The sequence below is a fragment of the Atractosteus spatula genome, unplaced genomic scaffold (genome assembly GCF_055471065.1).
Source record: "Atractosteus spatula isolate fAtrSpa1 unplaced genomic scaffold, fAtrSpa1.hap1 Scaffold_16, whole genome shotgun sequence".
NCBI classification, from domain to species: Eukaryota; Metazoa; Chordata; class Actinopteri; order Semionotiformes; family Lepisosteidae; genus Atractosteus; species Atractosteus spatula.
In genome coordinates, this window is record NW_028296719.1 from 230,001 (window position 1) to 249,663 (window position 19,663).

Here is a 19,663-nt window from a genome sequence, read left to right on the forward strand (position 1 = left end):
AAATCCTTTCTGACATCTAAAATCAGTTTCGATCAAGGTCTCTAAAACGAACAAGAAAAAGAGGATTTTCGGAGGGCAATTACGCTGTGTTTATATAGAATAACTGATTTATGAGCAATCTAATTTCTTGTTCGTTTAAAACAGTGAAATGTCAGCTGCAAAAGATCGCACCAGAAACAGCACTCTCTCTGCCTGTCATAGACGTTCAGGAAAGGCTGAATGAAGTCATGTCAAGTACAATAATTCGGTGATCAATAATAACAGTGGTAGGACAGTATATAAGGAGGATAAGGATTTTGAAGTTGACTCGAAATCTGATAGGTAACCAGTGCAAGGACTTGAAAACAGGTGTAATGCATCCCTGATAGGATTCTTGCTGTCATATTGTGAACATATTGAAGATTGCTCAGTGTGGATTTAATTTTCCCAGTGAACAGGATGTGCATTTATTAATTCTAGAAAAAAAGCTTTTCTTGATTTCTCTAGTTCCCTTTAAAATAAACTATTATTCCGCAATGCAGAGTATTACATGGCCAGTATTTACACATGATATTTGTGATTTAAAGAAATTAACACAAGCAGCTTTTGGAGATTTAAGTGTTGGCTGAGTTATTGCAGGATAAAAGACTAGAGATGTTGGCAAGAAGAAGATAATTTGGGGAAAGCTGAAGAATACACTTATAACAAGAACACTTCCTAATGGGGTTAGGCATACTTTTGATGAAGATGATGAAGTTAACAGACTATATGTTTACATAGATACTGAAATAAGGATTGTATTTTAGATTATGTGTAGTTGCTGGCATTGAACTGTGTGTTGGATGCACATGAATTGAAGGAATGGGCAAACATAGCTGATGCGGATCCACAGAGCCAGCATATTAAGATGTTTATAATTAGAGGCAATTTGTTTAAATAACTAGGTATGGATACTGATGTGCAAGAGAGGTGGAAAGGCTGTTTCCTTAAGCCAGCACTATAAAATATTTTATTCTCAGTGAGATGCTGCCATTTCATCGTGGGTTTCTAACACTGTGTATAGTTCCATCCACACAGTGCCTTTACTTCCATCCATTTCTAATCTCTTTATCCAGTACAGAGGATTTGGAGCCTATCCCAGTAAGCAACGGACACAAGGCAGAATACACCCTGGACATAGCGCCAGTCCATCACAGGACAGACAGACACAAACACACACACACCAGGGCCAGTTTTCCCATAAACCAATTAACTTACCAGTATGTTTCGGAGTGCGAGAGGGAGTCATATCACACATATGGAGAAAAACCATGTAACCCAGAGAGAACATGTAAACCCCACACACACAGGATGGCAGAAATTGAACCTAAAACCCCAGTGCTGCAAGATAGCAATGCTAACCACTTCGCCACCATTATAAATGGATGGGTATCTTAGTTATCTTTCTGGTTCACAGGTTTGCATGCATAATTTAATTTTGAAAGCCACTGAGACATCAGGTACTACTGTTGTATTTATGAAAAAGAAACAAAACAAAAAACATACTAACAACTGTGCCATCCTACTCCTTAGTTAATACATTTTATTATTCATAAACAGTTAACATTGTTAGCAAAATATTTTGAATTATATTTAACCCTATTTTTTCTTTAGTTTTGTATTTAACTTATTATATGATAGTCAGACTTAATGTATATTTGAACAATGAAAATATATTTTTACAAGATGCGGGGGAAAGTGCAACAGCTTATTACAGTGCTAAATTTAATATTATTGATTGCTAATAGTTTATGCTAACACCTAACTTTCTTAATTAGATGTATTTAAAACAGTGAACTAAGTGTAACATACTATTCAGAAATACAATCGAAAATAGTTTTGTGGTGTTTGTATGGATGAAACGTTTCTAAAATGTATAACGTAACAAAATTAAAGACGATTAAAATCTGTAATCTTTCCACTTGTAATGTCATTAGACAGAACAACACGTTTCTGGTTTGTTTTAATTAGTATTAGTTAGTAGTTAGTAGTTTTAATTTAATTAGTATTGCAATTCGCACTGATTCCCTTGCGAAGATATGGACTTAAGAATATTCGTGCCTGGTCAAAAAATGGCATTAAGTACTTAAAATTAATATGGTTAATAATAGTAAACTGTAACATGCTGTAACAAGATCGGTTAAACTGCGAAGAAAATGCTTTCAGAGGAAATGTTTCAGGTGTGAAGAACATAGATCTCCAATGCAATTTCAACCAAACCTGTTCGCACACACCCTGCCCCCACTACCATTAGAATATACACAAAGCACTGAAATCTTTCGAGCTAATGATCAGGTGACCCGAGAGAGAGCGAGAGAAACACCAAGGGGTGCGGAACCAGGGAACTATTTACATGGAAAACGGGCGATCTCCCCAGACTGTCCGCCCGTTTCACTGTTACCTGGATACCTCTTTATTTAGAACTCACAAACACTGATTTTTAGTTTCGAAGGATTCAAGTAGGGTTTTAGATGAAAGGCAGCGACCTTAATCATGCCCAAATCATAATTGAACCCATTCAGAGCCTACATTACATTTTAGCGTTTCATTCTGAGCAGAAGACCCTCACACCTGAAGAAGGCTTGTGTTTTCTCTCTTCTCTTTTAAGCATGTGTACAATGTGTAATACAATTACAATGTGTAATTACAATGCGAATCGTATGAGGGTGGGGGGGAGGTGTCTTTTGCTGGAAATCTCGCCTGCTTCTACTTTACGAGTACAACCCCCTCTCTGCCGGAGTGCTGGCTGTGACGAATTAAACCGGTTTCACAGGTTTCAATCACAGACCATGTGACATGGGAGTCAGGAAACTAACACACAGCGCCACCGGATTTGATAACACTATAAAAACGCTATAAAATAATGTGACTAGGCACAGAACAAGTTTACAGCACAGTACAATAATAAATGCTGACCATGACTTTAGAAGCATAAATTGCCTTACACTCAATTTAAACACAAGCTGTCTTTAGCCCTCTAAGCTGGTTCATACAGAAATGTAGAGATCCAGGCTCAGAACACACAGCTTCATTAGCGAATACATATGCAGGACAACTAGAGAAGACGTTTTACAGAGGATGGATTTTTAGAAACATCCCATCAGTGACATCACTGAAGTCAACTCCTAGGTACTGTAACTGTCGTGTGGATAGTTTCACAAGAATCAGACAAAGGTTTAAGCATCGCTTGTTCTAGATAAAACTGCAAAAAAAACAACAACAACCCATAATGTACTTCTTTGCGGCTCTGTTTGCCCAAATCATATATTCACAACGTGAAATCTAGAAAATAATATTACGTAACCAAAATCCGCAATATGGAAACAGAACCTGTGTAATTGTTGATAGATGATGTACTCGTAACATTTTTTCAAGACGAACTACAACATTTAAAAAATGACTTGTATGTACTTGATATCTCTAATCAATCCACGGGTCCCAGCACAAAACGAAACTAAAACGCATACCGTTTCGCGCTTCTTATTAGTTGCTCAAAAGTAATTTGACCGTATGAAATGCATAATATAAACCTAGAAACATATACGTGAGCAGTACTTAAGCACTGTAGTATCGGTGTTAAGACATACCTCTCAAATACTGTAAATCAAGTTAAAAATATCTCAAGACCGATTCTGGTCATAATGAAACCATGTTTCGTGTATGTTTTCTTTAAAGTACCGAGACCAGCCATATACTCTATGTTTATGTTCCAAAATTAATATCGTTTATGGCCTTCACACGCGTTGCAGTATGCTCCTATTCTTTTTATGCTCAGCTACTAAGATTTCCCTTCAGTGGTAAAATCAGATATGAATATTCAATACTTAAACGGGCACAGTTAAGACATTAAATATACATATACATACTGTATACAGTACAGTTTTCATACGGTAATATGTTTATGTTCCTAAATCAATCTCTTTTATGAGCATGTGAAAGGCATGGTGAATCGATTCTCAAAAATTACTGTACTTTGCATGATTGGAAACAAATGCGTGATTGCGAAATGCTGTGGTGTTACTTTTACAAAGACGGTCAATGAAAAAAAGAATGTTGACCAGGGCAATACTTTGAGTTTACACTTACAGCTTGTCCAAGGTCATTCATTATTAATACTATTAGTAATATCTTCGTTAAAGACTTTGATGGCCACAGCTCAAACATGAGAGGTTGAGCTTTATTAGCTCCACCTTGCGGAAATTCCGGATACTATTATTTTGCTTGTCGTATTATAGGAGAATTTACGGTAACTCGCGGTATTTACCGGTAGCTTGCGGTAGACTGCGTACAGCGTACCGCAAAATAACGCGGTATCGCCCGCGCATTTTGAATGGCTGCATCTGTAGGCTGCCAAAAGTCTCCGAAACCAAATTTTGATAGCAGAAAATTCTCACTCGTCCAGAAGTTCCCTTGGGACCCAACATCCAGCACAGAGTGGTAAAAACGCGTCTTTTTTGGAGCCCCTTTCAGCGTGAATTGGTGGTTCAGTGGTAGAATTCTTGCCAGCCACGCGGGAGGCCCGGGTTCAATTCCCGGCCAATCCAGTGGCTTTTGCAGCGAGCGGCTCCATCACTTGCATCCCCTTTCAACTCGCAACTGAAAACCCACTAAAGCTTAGAAGGTGTGAGCCAGGTCAGTACCCGGATGAGGGTGACCTACAGGGAAAAGCAAAGCTTACAGCTGGAAGCGGTGTTAATGGAGCCAGCTGTGGGGTGCTCACCCTGAGGTCTGTGCGGGTCCCAATGCCCCAGTATAGTGACGGAGACGCTGTGTGGTAAAAGGCGCCGTCTTTTGGATGAGATGTAAAACCGAGGTCATAGCTCTCTGTGGTCATTAAAAGTGACCACCAAAACCTTTGACAAAAGCTCTTGGTAATTGATGGTCTTCAATAATGCTTCTCCTTTAGGTACATTTGAAATCAGCTAAAAAATGCTGTGAAATGGGGGGGCACTTCAGGCCAGTGTAGGATTTGGGTTACAAGAACCATTAAACAGCACGAGAAAGCCCGTACACTGAATCGCAGGGCTTTCTATTCAAAGAAGGACAAAAGAAACTTCCCTGAATTCCATTTTTTGCAGCACAGAGAGGACAGCGGGCACGAGGCCTGTTAGCTCAGTTGGTTAGAGCGTGGTGCTAATAACGCCAAGGACGCGGGTTCGATCCCCGTTCGGGCCAGGTAGTCTCCTCCTCTCTTGCCAAAACCCGTTGCTTTCTTGCTGTGGTGAGATTGGTGGTAATTCAAAGACGCCACATACTGCCGACAGACGAGAGTGTTGTGGGAGACGAGAGAAGTGATGGAAGATTGAAGAGTGTCCTAGGTGGAGCCAAGATAAAGTGTCACAATTGCATAGGGGAGAATTTCAAATGTTTAAGATGGTAAAAATAACCGGAAGTGATCCCCCAGTCCGGCACAGTCTGATGTACTTCTGTCATATAAAGTGAAACTAGATGTCGAACTGGAGCCTCACTTATGTAAATTTGCAATATTTGCCTAAGTGAGGCACCAGTTATACATCTAGTTTCACTTTAAATGACAAAACTGAAGAGACTTAAAAGAGCTGGAGAGGATTTCTTACAACTTTTGAGCCGGCACAGTTTTCGAAAACGTTTTCTTCACGCTGCACTATACAACACAGACAGCCAAGAGTCTCCAAAACAAAACGAATTGACAGATAGGAGAAAAGTCCCACTCGTCCTAAAGTTCCCAAAATCCAGCACTGAGCGTAAACAAAGTGTTCAAGTAGCGTGGGAATGCTACCCCTAATCCTAGCTGGAGTTTGAGCGTCTGGTTCAGAGTTTGCTCAAGAGTTTACCTTTCACAGATGCGCAAAGATGAATGTTGAGGGTACACGCTTCAAGGCGCCTTACAGTGCAGGGAGTGATTAGAGACGATTCGTGACGTGTGCTCGTTCCCATATACCGTACGCCCCGGGTTGCAGTGCTAGGATGACGTCCAATACCGCTTCGGCACGTAACGGCATTATATTCAAGTGCAGGACATGAGGGTTTTATTTTGTTCGTTTTGTTCTGCTCTGCTTTGCTTTGTTTTGCTTTCCATGGCGTTTGTAAGAGCGTCAATAAAAAGGCGATTCCTGCGTCTAACACGAATGTAAGAGCTATTTCAAGTGCGGCTTCTAAAATGCTTGTAGACATTTGTCTGTTGTTGATTGTTTTTTTGTGTCTAACAAAGTGCCATTTTCCTGTCCGGACGGGGAGACTTTATCATTTCTACATGAAGCAACCCTTAATTCCTCAGAGGCGTGTCTGTCTGCAAGGTTTGTATTTTGGAAAGGTTTTTTTTTTTAACGGAGACGATTTTGAAAAAGATTTACGCCGGCGTCTCGCGATCCATGTGAGATTGTAGCAAGAATGCAGCAATAGCAGCGTTTGCTGTAGTCGTGGCTGAGTGGTTAAGGCGATGAACTACTAATACATTGTGCTCTGCATGCATGGGTTCAAATCACACACTTGTCGCTCTCCATGTCTGACACGTGTGGTACTAGAGCAGTACGTTTTCCAGCGGTGGCTGAACATGGTATAGTAGGCTAACGTTGGTATCAAGCAGTGACAATAACAGTGGTTAAGTGCCGCTACTGCCAAGTGACTCTGGGTTGAGACTGTGTTTCCATTTACCTGCAACGCAAATGGAGAAAGAGATTTTTGACAGTCTCTCGAGAGACTGCGCTAGGTGTTTAGAGATAGACTTTGTCAGTTCCCCCTGGAATCATGGCCTCTCAAATAGTTTGTGATTCCTCTAGACGTTTATACAGTAGAAGCATGGTTCGTGGCTTAAATTCAAGCTGACCAAGACTTAGGAAACGAGTTAGAGGTCTGATGCAGAACTGCGAATTCAGTGAACGGGAACACTACAGTACATTGCACTGCATGTGTGAGGAAAGCTGCCCACTTCAGTCCCTTGTCGACCGAACAGAGGACTGTAAAGGATACCACCAAGAAACTTTAGGATGCTGGTTGGAATTCAGCTCCAAAGAAGCCCCTTTGGATGTTATGTCATCAAAAAGTAAGAACAACGAATCTCCCTTTGATCAAAAGCGCAACAAAACTGTTTTCTGTGGAGCAGGTTTCAGACCCGTAGACCTGTTTTATTTTTAGGGCAGGGCGCATTCCCAAACGCGAATCTCCTGTTTTAGAAATGCTTTGGGCGGCGTGAAGTGAAAATAAGAAATTAACTCCAGATGCACATGGAAGCAATCAAGTGTTTCATCCGAGCTGTTTCAAAGACTGCTCAAGAGCTTTCCTTTCACAGAGGCGCAACGATTAATGATGGCGGTGCACCCTTCAATGCGCCTTACAACTCTAGGGAGTGATTGAGACGATTCGTAGTGTGTGCTCGTTTCCCTATATTCCCCGTGCTGCAGTGGTAGGATGACGTACGTTACTGCTTCGACACGTAACGGCATTATATTCAACTGCAGGAGCTGAGGGCTTTCGTAAGCGCGTAAACCAAAGGCAATTCCTGCGTCTAACACTAATTTAAATGCTTTTCAAAGTGCAGTGTGGTGCAGCTTGTAAAATCCTTGTCCACATTTGTGGTTTGTTGATGTTTTTTCTGTCTGCCAAAGTTGCATTTTGACATCAGGACGGGGAGACTTTATCCTTTGAACGTGAAGCCACCCTTAAACCCTCGGAGGCGTGTCTGTCTGCCGGCACGTATTTTGTCAAAGGTATTTTTTTTTAACGGGGAGCGACTCTGAAAAGGTTTCCCCAGCCACCTCGCACTCGTGTTAGATTATAGGAGGAATGCGGCAGTGGCGAGCTCGCCGTAGTCGTGGCCGAGTGTTTAAGGCGATGGACTCGAAATCTGGTGGGGACTCCCCACGCAGGTTCAAATCCTGTCGTCTACAGCGGCTGCCGCACGTTGTAGTGTGCCTGCGTGGCAGAGGCGAAGTGCCGCTTCTCCTTTTCTGGTACTATAAAAACGCTAAATCGCTTGGACCCGCTGCCATGGAAATCAATTCTTCAGATAACCACACATTTTGCGTTCGCACGTCTGGTGCTCTACTTATGCCTTTGAAAATCGGATCAATAAAGCTCAAAGAACCGACAAGATAGGTGCTCGTAAAGCACGCAGTAAAGAATTCTTATCAGCGAGGGTTTCAGTGGGTTAACTGAGGAGAAGGCGTGATCGCTAATTGTTGAGTTTTTATTTGGTGTTAGAAACACTCTTACTGTGCATGAAGTGCAACAAATGTAGCCACAGAAATTGCATCGTGCTTTCATTTATGCTATTGCAGACACCAACGTTGCCTAGATAGAAAACCGAAAAAGCCGTGGGTTTGCTTGCCAGTCTGAAGGATCTCTCTTCGAATCTCTATCATTTGTCAATGGAAGTAAAAGACGCTGCAATCTGATACGTTCACATTCAAACCCTCAGCTGTTGTTCGACTTTATTTCTTGACTAATTACAACTGAGTGTCGCATGAGCAGTTACGTAAACTTGTCTGCTATATTTGAACACAAATGCCGTTCTTCAATTAAAACTAACAGTACATTGTCAGGGACATTCAGTTATATACAAACAAGAGACAGACAAGAGAATATTTCTACCTTTCATGTGGACTACGTGTTGACTTACTGATCGGAATAATTGAAATGTTCGGGTTCATAGCCGATGCAGTGCGTGCTAATTAGAACAGCAACGCTGGGCTCTCAGCACCGTACTGAGCCCAGGTGCAGTTCATTTACATGAAGGAAATCTCGTACTGGGTACGATTACACCCACATACAGTAAGTAGCACAGGCTACTTAGGGAGTAGCCTGATGCGTTTAAAAGTGACCCGAGCCAGGCAGGAGTCGAACCTACAATCTCCTGATCCGTAGTCAGACGCGTTATCCATTGCGCCACTGGCCCTGGTGTCACACTGCATGACTGCAACCCAGTGAGCTCAGCACTGCAACTAGTAAAACATTACCCCCGGTCCATTCTTTTCCAAAAGTGAGAAACACCTGTTTTCTACATTGTGTCTGTTTAAAACCATATCTCTTTAAACCAAACCAAGAGTTTGTCCTTTGCACTGATATTCTGATTCATTTCGATTTCAAAGAAAAAAAAAACACTTTCTTCCAAAGCATCATAAAATTGTCCCTTCTTCCAGACTCTACTTCTCTCTTGTAGTAGTACAGCAGACCTTTCCAGGTGAGCAGATCACAGAGTCCGAAATGAGCTTCCTCCATCCAGCAAAGTACCTGAACATGACTCTGTCATCATAAAAGCACCCCTGTAGTAAAGCAATTAAATCCGAAATCAAGAGGGCAATTGCCTACTGAAGTTCAAGAAGTCATCAATTTTAACCTAGCAACACATTAAAGGCTGCATCTATACAAGTACGATTCTAGAAATGCTCACCAGATTACGTTTTAAGAAGGAACTGCGGCTCAGGTTCCGCCGAGATCTAAACTCGGATGGCAGGATTCAGAGTCCAGAGTTTGGACGGGTGGCGCACAGAGGGTCCATATACTGTAGATCCCTCAGTGATCTTCCGCGTGTTCAAACCGCCAGCGTGTGACTCCCCTGTCCCCGTGACCTCATTGCTCTGCTCTCGCCTGTGTGCAGCCGAGCCCGACTCACGGTAAAGTGGAAAAAAAATGCCCTCAACGTGTGATTTACTCTGGAGCGAGGACAGATGTCACCTTCTTATCATTGAACAGGATGTATGTGATGTGGCGACTAGGTTCAATTTTTTATCCTCTTTAAAAGATTAAGGACTGGGTGAGCCTGATTTACCACCCTTTCAGCTAAGAACCCGACGTGCAGACCGTTTAAGCTGCGTAGACTCGGTCGTTTAACTCCTCCATTAGCAGGGTTAAGGTTAAAGAAAAAACATTGCTGACTTCTTTTTTGTTTTCCAGCCGCGAGCGCTGATTAGCAAGGTTTGCATTTCATGTTTTGCAAGTTGCATTCTAAGAAAAACAAGTCGTTCAAGACAGGAAATGAATACTTGCATTTAATTAAGTCTAGCCGTAGGCGGTTGTCCATAATGACCAGTCCTGTTCGAGAAGACAGAACAAAAAAAGGAACCGCTGGGATTCGGACCCGGGATCTCCTGTTTACTAGGCAGGCGCTTTAACCAACTAAGCCACAGCGCGCCACGAGCTCTGTCCTTTTGCAGCCACTTGGACACACAACTCAGACACATCTGCATTCGCTGTGCGCTCCGCCTGCTCGCTGAGCAAGTTGCCACCTTTACATACAATAGCAACATCGACACCAAGAGAAAGGATGACAAATGGCTTTTAACTGGAACTTTTCATGTCCAAGGAGCTCAATGTGCTTTCCGTGTACAACAGGGCCACTGAACTCCACACCGGCCACTGAAGCACAGCAGTGGCTTGCTGGCTTGACATCTCCCAAGGAAGATGTTGAAATTGCATGTGGAACAGGAAAATGACCCTCGAGTACGAGGGAAAAAAAAGAAAAAGAAAATCTGGAGCGCGCCAACTCATGTCCGGACAGCCTGGTTTGAACAAAGTGTTCAAGTAGCATGGGAATGCGACCCCTAATCCTAGCTGGAGTTTGAGCGTCTGGTTCAGAGTTTGCTCAAGAGTTTACCTTTCACAGATGCGCAAAGATGAATGTTGAGGGTGCACGCTTCAAGGCGCCTTACAGTGCAGGGAGTGATTAGAGACGATTCGTGACGTGTGCTCGTTCCCATATACCGTACGCTCCGGGTTGCAGTGCTAGGATGACGTCCAATACCGCTTCGGCACGTAACGGCATTATATTCAAGTGCAGGACGTGAGGGTTTTATTTTGTTCGTTTTGTTCTGCTCTGCTTTGCTTTGTTTTGCTTTCCATGGCGTTCGTAAGAGCGTCAATAAAAAGGCGATTCCTGCGTCTAACACGAATATAAGAGCTATTTCAAGTGCGGCTTCTAAAATGCTTGTAGACATTTGTCTGTTGTTGATTGTTTTTTTGTGTCTAACAAAGTGCCATTTTCCTGTCCGGACGGGGAGACTTTATCATTCCCACATGAAGCAACCCTTAAGTCCTCTGAGGCGTGTCTGTCTGCAAGGTTTGTATTTTGGAAAGGTTTTTTTTTTTTAACGGAGAACGACTTTGAAAAAGATTTCCGCCGGCGTCTCGCGATCCGTGTGTGATTGTAGCAAGAACATGGTGCGGCTTCTTAAATGCTTGTGGACATTTGTCTGTTGTTGATTGTTTCTTTGTGTCTAACAAAGTGCCATTTTCCTGTCCGGACGGGGAGGCTTTATCATTCCCACATGAAGCCACCCTTAAGTCCTCTGAGGCGTGTCTGTCTGCATGGCTTGTATTTTGGAAAGGTTTTTTTTTTAATGGAGACTGACTTTGAAAAATGTTTCCGCCGACGCCTCGCGATCCATGTGAGATTGTAGCAAGAACGCAGCAACAGCGGTGCTCGCTGTAGTTGTGGCCGAGTGGTTAAGGCGATGGACTAGAAATCCATTGGGGTCTCCCCGCGCAGGTTCGAATCCTGCCGACTACGGTGTTCTCCTCACATCGTTGTGTGCTGGCGCAAGCACGGAAAAGTGCCTTTCTTCTTTTCCTGGTGGTTTTAAAACGCGAGATCGCTTGTACCCGCTGCCTTGGAAAGAAATGTCTACATGTTTACTTGCACATTGTCTATTGTTTGTACATTGTCTTGATGCACTGTTTGCACTTTGTCTTGTTTTTTACACTTGTTTTACAATCGAGAGACCTTCTGTAAGTAAGAATTCCATTGTACCAGTACCGGTTACATATGGCAATAAAGTTCAAGTTCAAATGCTTCAGCGTCCGCAAATGGCATTTTGCAGCTGGAAGCAGATGGCGACGCTTTTTGCGGTCGCGTGTCTTGTGCCCCATTTCCGGCCTTTAACATCGAATCAATAAAGCTGTTAGAACCGACACCATAGGTGCTTTTCTTACAACTTTTGATCTGACTCAGTTTCGGAATGCAATTCCTGAACACTGCGAGAGACAACCTACAGATGCAGCCATTCAAAATGAGCGGTAAAAACCCGTAGTACAGTAACCAACCCGCAGGGCACCGTAGGGCACCGCGGTAAGTGATTGGCTGGTCAAAATGACCGACAGGGGCACTCGTGGTGCCTTTACTGTGCACCTTTACTAATGTCTTTACTGTGAACATTTCAATCCGCTTAGTTTTGAATATTTATATGGAATTTTACCACTAAAGGGAAATTTTAGTAGCTGAGCATAAAAAGAAGAGGAGCATAACGCATCTGAAGGTCATAAACGATATTAATTTAGGAACATAAACATTACTGTATGTACATAAACTGTACTGTGTATGGCTGGTCTTGATAGTTTAAAGAAAAAATACACACCAGTCTTCCATTTCTCCCTAAACATTTTAAGCATGAAAGTTTTATGAAACAGTACCCAAATATGTGATTGCTGTATAGAATGAATTTTAATTTTTAAAAATTATTTAACATGAAAATTAAGCTGTTTACATCTTCCGCCTGAGAACAGTCACCCGTTGCTACCCAGCGCAGAAACACAGCCACTAACTAGCAAAGAGAGGACATTAGCTAGCCAATATGATAAAGAAATAAATGATTATTTTATTTCTTTTGCACATTTATTTGAACATTTCCATCGATTGTACAAGCACTTGGAAACTGTCCAATCCCTAGTTCATCAAGCATTTACCGGTCTGGTGCCGGTCTGTGTCTTCTAGGATATAATGCCAGCGAACTCTTGTTTTTATGTCCACTATAACTACGCTGGGCAAACGTTCCGAGGTCAAATTCTTCCAGCACGGGGGTACCTTTAAAGCGGAGACGACGGCACCGAAATTTTTTGGCGCGCCTTCTCTTTAAAGCCCTGGCCAAATATGAAGACAGTACGTACAGTTATAATTCAAACGGAATTAAAAACTACACATCCCAGTTACCATGGTGGTGCTTGTGATCATTGCGTTTAACCAACGAAACAGGGCGAAAAATCAGTCACATGACTTTGGGGCAGAGTTTCGAAAGCTTAACCTATCAGCAACAAAGCGAAATTTACACGATAGGCTACCTCAATCTGTCAGTTACACGACTGTGTATGTCGCTTAAGCCACTCCTATTTGGCATTTTAGTTATGGAGGCGAGAAGACGCCCCCCCCCTCCCCCCTCTGGGTGTCTGATTTGCCGCCATCTTTAACTGTTCGGTGTCTGAATCGGAGTAGCTACGCGTACGAAATAAAGTTAATCCTAGCTACAAAACATATATTTTTGTGGTAAGAGGGCGCAAAACATCAGTATTTACTGCTATTAATTACTGTACGATTTATAGTTGAAATCTGAGCCTAGATATAAAGTTAGATATAAAGTTAAAATCTCGACAAAGCAATGTAGGAAATACAGAGAAAATAAATCCTTTCTGACATCTAAAATCAGTTTCGATCGAGGTCTCTAAAACGAACAAGAAAAAGAGGATTTTCGGAGGGCAATTACGCTGTGTTTATATAGAATAACTGATTTATGAGCAATCTAATTTCTTGTTCGTTTAAAACAGTGAAATGTCAGCTGCAAAAGATCGCACCAGAAACAGCACTCTCTCTGCCTGTCATAGACGTTCAGGAAAGGCTGAATGAAGTCATGTCAAGTACAATAATTCGGTGATCAATAATAACAGTTGTAGGACAGTATATAAGGAGGATAAGGATTTTGAAGTTGACTCGAAATCTGATAGGTAACCAGTGCAAGGACTTGAAAACAGGTGTAATGCATCCCTGATAGGATTCTTGCCGTCATATTCTGAACATATTGAAGATTGCTCAGTGTGGATTTAATTTCCCCAGTGAACAGGATGTGCATTTATTAATTCTAGAAAAAAAGCCTTTCTTGATTTCTCTAGTTCCCTTTAAAATAAACTATTATTCCACAATGCAGAGTATTACATGCCCAGTATTTACACATGATATTTGTGATTTAAAGAAATTAACACAAGCAGCTTTTGGAGATTTAAGTGTTGGCTGAGTTATTGCAGGATAAAAGACTAGAGATGTTGGCAAGAAGAAGATAATTTGGGGAAAGCTGAGGAATACACTTATAACAAGAACACTTCCTAATGGGGTTAGGCATACTTTTGATGAAGATGATGAAGTTAACAGACTATATGTTTACATAGATACTGAAATAAGGATTGTATTTTAGATTATGTGTAGTTGCTGGCATTGAACTGTGTGTTGGATGTACATGAATTGAAGGAATGGGCAAACATAGCTGATGCGGATCCACAGAGCCAGCATATTAAGATGTTTATAATTAGAGGCAATTTGTTTAAATAACTAGGTATGGATACTGATGTGCAAGAGAGGTGGAAAGGTGGAAAGGTTTCCTTAAGCCAGCACTATAAAATATTTTATTCTCAGTGAGATGCTGCCATTTCATCGTGGGTTTCTAACACTGTGTATAGTTCCATCCACACAGTGCCTTTACTTCCATCCATTTCTAATCTCTTTATCCAGTACAGAGGATTTGGAGCCTATCCCAGTAAGCAAAGGACACAAGGCAGAATACACCCTGGACATAGCGCCAGTCCATCACAGGACAGACAGACACAAACACACACACGCCAGGGCCAGTTTTCCCATAAACCAATTAACTTACCAGTATGTTTTGGAGTGCGAGAGGGAGTCATATCACACATATGGAGAAAAACCATCTAACCCAGAGAGAACATGTAAACCCCTCACACACAGGATGGCAGGAATTGAACCTAGGACCCCAGTGCTGTGTTGTAACAGAAGAAATAAGGTTCTTGATCCTGAGATGAAGTAAAACAGATGAGTTTATTGCATGCAAGGAACAATAAAGCCGAAGTCTTGTTTCCCGCAAGAAACAACAAAACCGAAGTATTGTTCAACGTACTGTTACAAACTTTTGGGTTATATAGTGTTTTCTTCTCCGTTTCTGACGTCACTCGGTCTGATGGTAAAGAGGGGGGTTCATGGTATTTGGCCAGTTTACGATGTTCTGGGCAAATGGTCAGTTTAACATTACACCCAGGGGGGTTCCTAGCTTGCATCTGCAATCCTTATCAGTTAACCCCCTTTCCTGCCATAAACCCCAGCTTGTGACTTAGAAGTCTAAACCCCCTACAGAAAGGATTAAATTCAAACCCCCGTCTTCACATCTTTCTTCATTCCCCCCTTATAAAATATGGCATACGTCAGTGTAGCCTATTTTTATACATACAATGTCAGGGCAGATCTTTCCTTTCTTGGCGAACAGGTATGTATTGCCATGTCATTGTACGTTCCACGGTTATAGCAAGATGTGATACATGTTTTTGTGAATGTGATGATTACAATTATACATATAAACAATACTACTCCTACAGATACACACTATAAAAAGGTTCCACCCCAGGCCCCAAACACAGACTTTACCCAAGACCCAATTCCCCAATTTTCAGTATAATAGTCCTGATATTTCTGTCCCTCATTGTAAATGTGTTGGGCCAGATCTGAGACGTGCTCAGAATTATCAGGAATATATGTGCAGCATTCAGTGTCAATTACTGCACAAGTTCCTCCTTGGGCCGCCAGTACATAATCTAAAGCTAGTCGGTTCTGCATGGCCACTGTTCTGAGGGCTACCATCTCATCATTAACAGCCTTCAGACTAGATGAGGTAGAATTTGCTAATTCTTCTAAAGTCGAGGCCATTTGAATTAACTCTCGACTCAGAAAGTTCATGCCGGCTTGTGGAAATATTATACCTAAATAATATTCCCAATCAGCCAATTTTCTTTGTGGTCTGTGGTTAGGTCCGAAGGGGCTGTGGATTTGAACACGGATATGAGGAACCACATATCCTAAATAACATGAGCCAGACCACTGGGCTGGCAACCATGGGTAGGCTCGTTTTCCACAAATGAAAGATGTTCCGTTTGGCGCTCCCCATGCCTCTGAAAATAAGAAGCTTATACTGAATTGTGGGGTGTGCCGATCCCATCCTGGAATTTGGAAGGTAGAGGTGGATATATTTGCAGCGATGGTAAGGTTGCAACGACTCCATCCAACCAAGTGCAGACCAATTAGTGTGCTGAAAACATATGTTTCCCTCACGTTCCTTATTGAGAGTCAGGTATGGTGGTGTATGGCTTCTGTTATATTTAGGAGCGTAAGAGCCTGTGAAACTCGTGGGCTCTAAGCCTCGCTCCTGTAGATATTGTAATGTTGTGCAGGTTAAAGTCGTGTTATGGCAACCCCCCATAGTTTGTCATATTAAAATCTCCTAAATTATCCCTCCAAATGATCATGCCTATGACTTCCTCGAGACGCCAAGGAATGGCTCCCATAGGAAGTCCTCCCTGTACATATTTGGGTAATGTGGCACACACCCAGCAGGCACTTTGGTTGGTTTTCTTAGCTGTCAGATAGGAGAGGCCTAAAAAGGAATTAATTCCATGTTCTCCTTTGTGGGAGAGATGATCATTAATTCCTGCGGAACATAGTCCTACAGCAACAATTATTCTTATAAACAGAAATGATTTCTTTCTGAGTCTGTAAATGGGGATGAGGCTCGTCGGCAGTGTGGCGCGTGGATCCAGCGATCTTTTCCTTCCACTCGAACCGCAGACTCGGTTGTCAACAGGATCTGGTAGGGTCCGTCCCACCTGGGCTGGAGAACCTGTGAAGGAAATTTCCTGATCCACACCCACTCTCCTGGGATGAGGTTGTGCCCTCCTTCAGGTGGTGGTCCCCACGCCTCCAGGACCTGCTCGCGGGCTCCTTGGGTGGCCTCTGTCAGCAACTTGCAATAATACAAAGGAATGGTTGATCCATCTGAGGAAACCCCAGTCTCAGCACCTGTAAGAGAACTTGTTTCAAATTATTAAAGGCGGCTTTTGCTGCGGGAACCAAGGCAATCTTGTCCTTGTACTGCACTCCCCCCTTAAGCAGATCTGTTAAGAGTTGTGCTCACCCTGTAAGAAACATTGCACCCAGGCCCTGTTAAAATTTCACAATGCTAGACACAAAAGGGCCTTATCATAACTGCTTCTATTAGACACTCTAAAGCTGAAGCAACTCAGACTTGTGGGTTTCCTCATCAGGGGAAGCACTCAGAATACCATCAACATACTGAGTGATCACAGCCAGTTGAAGCTACGTGATACCCTGTTCTGCATAGTCATTCTTTGTAATGCATAATATTCCAACCCAATAGATCTGGAATAAAACCACCCATTAAAATCTGGTACTCGGCAAGTAAAACTTGCTGTCCCAATACTCCTGTGGCCTCCTGCCATCTTCCCCTATACATTGCTCTATAGTACACTGTTGAACAGAGGAGTGAAACAAGCAGGACAGTAGTGCTCCAGTATCCCCTAACAGAGAAACCAACACTCCATTAACAGTACATTTTTATTCACTGGACTGGGACAGACTTAGGGAGGCTACAAGGGATTTACAGGATCTAATCGTTAGGTAAACAGATTTTCTCACAAGACGTTATTCTCCCCAGTCTCGATTCTAAACCTACAGCGTTTCAGCATGTCTGGTTTCGAGACATTCGAATAAAACCAAATTGTTTCCACTATTGCAACTAATTGTATAAATTACAATTTATAATAATTTATAATAATACAAAAACTGTTTAACTACTTTTACGTCCACCTGTACTGTACTTATACGTTTCAGACGCTCTTATATTTTCCAATCTCCTTAAGTTGATTTTCGTCAAGTCTCTTTAGTTACGTCTCTAGCCAGTCCCGCTGGCTAAACACACTCACACCGTCATTTAGTATACCAAAACTCACAGTTACACACATACATGCCGGCACACAAATTCATAAAACACACATACACATCGAGAATATATTTTTCTCTTCGTAATACAATGTGCTGTATTCTTGTTTTACTTCTACATGAATCCTTTTAATTCCTGAAGCGCACTCCAGGTTCGCTGCATTTCTAATTTCGGGTGCGGTACTTTAGCCCACCGGTCAATATCTTACGGTTTTGGATTTGATCGTATGGGGGAAATCAGGGAAGGTAGGTGCGATTGCAGACCCCCTCGACGGGGTGCGAGACAGTGTTAGAGTGGCGCTGTCATCAACGGCGCCAGCCCCTGCTACATCAAGTCCTTTCCCACTTCGAGTGAGAGTACAGATCTGCGGGCGCCCTCCCTCTAACAGGGGAGACCCTGATCCGTCTTTATCACACTCATACCAAGTGTTATCCCAATCAGACCCCCCTTCTCCATATGGCCACTGAGGGAATTGATCCCAATTATTTTCGTTTCCTGCCTGTTTGTTCCCCTGTGGGAGAGCAGGATATAACTTAGTCGCTGGCTGCAGCACATTAACCAGTGCAGCGTGACCAGAAGTTAATTCCTTCTTTAGTTTCTCATTCTCCTGTACTGCCTCTTTTAGCTTTTTTTTTTATACTCTTTCGTAGCGAGTAAAGTATATTTTCTTCCGGGTTTTTATTTTCCCCGTAAACACACTTTTAAGTCACATCCCAATTTCTTTCTTTTTCGTCATGTATCTGCCACTACTGGTGCCGGCCGTGCACCAGGGTGGGAGCTACATGCTTGTGCTTTTGCCAATCAATACTCATATGCTTTCTTTACAGGCGTCTTCGCCCCAAATTCCCTCTGACAAACTCAGCTTTTTCCATATTTTTCTCCTTCTTTTCCGTCAACTTACACTTTTCCGATATTTAAACGGACCCTTCCACCACTTTCTCAAACCATCAGTTAGCGCACATGTTCGGTCTTAAAGATTTACTTTAAGTCGTGTGTGAGGTAACAGCCATTCAGTAGGGGGATGCTTTCACTTGAAAAACCTGTGCATTCCTGCACTCATTCAGCCAAGGGCGTCTGTTACCTCCGGATCTAAATACCTCTCAGAGACTTTAGAGAGGATTTACACCGCACTGTTCACAGGTAAGAAACGAGACCTCGAAAACCCCCTTTCTTGATCAGTAATTCACCATCCCCAGAACGCCAGCATCGCTGCTTTTGCCCCGGGGTGGACTTACGCACTGAGCTCAATCAGGGCGATTCTCGGGTCTCAACGTCCTTTAAATCCTGCTACTTAATGCTTTGCTCTTTTATTATGAGGTGTGTTTATGTTAGTGTCGTGCGTGTGTATATGTATTTCACAAACAAGGAAAACACCAAAAACATACATGCATATATCTCTTCTACTCCTGTTTCCTTTAAAACAAAAAAACCCACGCCACGCCAGAAACCACGCCACTCCAATCTGTGCACGATCAAGGCGTAGCTAATCTCAGGACCCCGGGCGTAATTAAAGCCCACACCAATCCTGGATTATACGTGCATTTAATGCACCACTCAGCTCCAGAACCCCGGGCGCAATTAAGGCCCACACCGATCCCGAGCCACAGAACTCCGGGTGCAATTAAGACCCACACCAGTCCTGAACTACGTGCATTTAATGCACCACTTGCTCTAGAACCCCGGGCGCAATTAAGGCCCACACCGATTCTGAGCCTCAGAACTCCGGGTGCAATTAAGACCCAAACCAGTTCTGACCTTCAGAACTCCGGGTGCAATTAAGACCCACACCAGTCCTGAACTTCACGGTAAGGGTCCAAAACCCGTTCAAAACTCCACGCGCAATTAAGGCATACACCAGCTTCGAACGCCTGTACACAATACCGCGGAACCCCTGC

At 42.7% G+C, this 19,663-nt stretch overlaps 4 non-coding genes across 4 annotated transcripts; 3 read left to right on the forward strand and 1 right to left on the reverse strand.

The window, feature by feature from the left end:
* The first annotated feature begins 5,119 nt into the window (after window positions 1-5,119).
* Window positions 5,120-5,193, forward strand: trnai-aau (transfer RNA isoleucine (anticodon AAU)). Its single transcript has one exon. It is a non-coding gene; the product is annotated as a tRNA-Ile (tRNA).
* Window positions 5,194-7,801: 2,608 nt separating this feature from the next.
* trnas-cga (transfer RNA serine (anticodon CGA)) lies at window positions 7,802-7,883 on the forward strand. Its single transcript has one exon. It is a non-coding gene; the product is annotated as a tRNA-Ser (tRNA).
* Window positions 7,884-8,817: 934 nt separating this feature from the next.
* Window positions 8,818-8,890, reverse strand: trnar-acg (transfer RNA arginine (anticodon ACG)). Its single transcript has one exon. It is a non-coding gene; the product is annotated as a tRNA-Arg (tRNA).
* Window positions 8,891-11,418: 2,528 nt separating this feature from the next.
* On the forward strand, window positions 11,419-11,500 carry trnas-aga (transfer RNA serine (anticodon AGA)). The gene has a single exon. It is a non-coding gene; the product is annotated as a tRNA-Ser (tRNA).
* The last annotated feature ends 8,163 nt before the right edge of the window (window positions 11,501-19,663 follow it).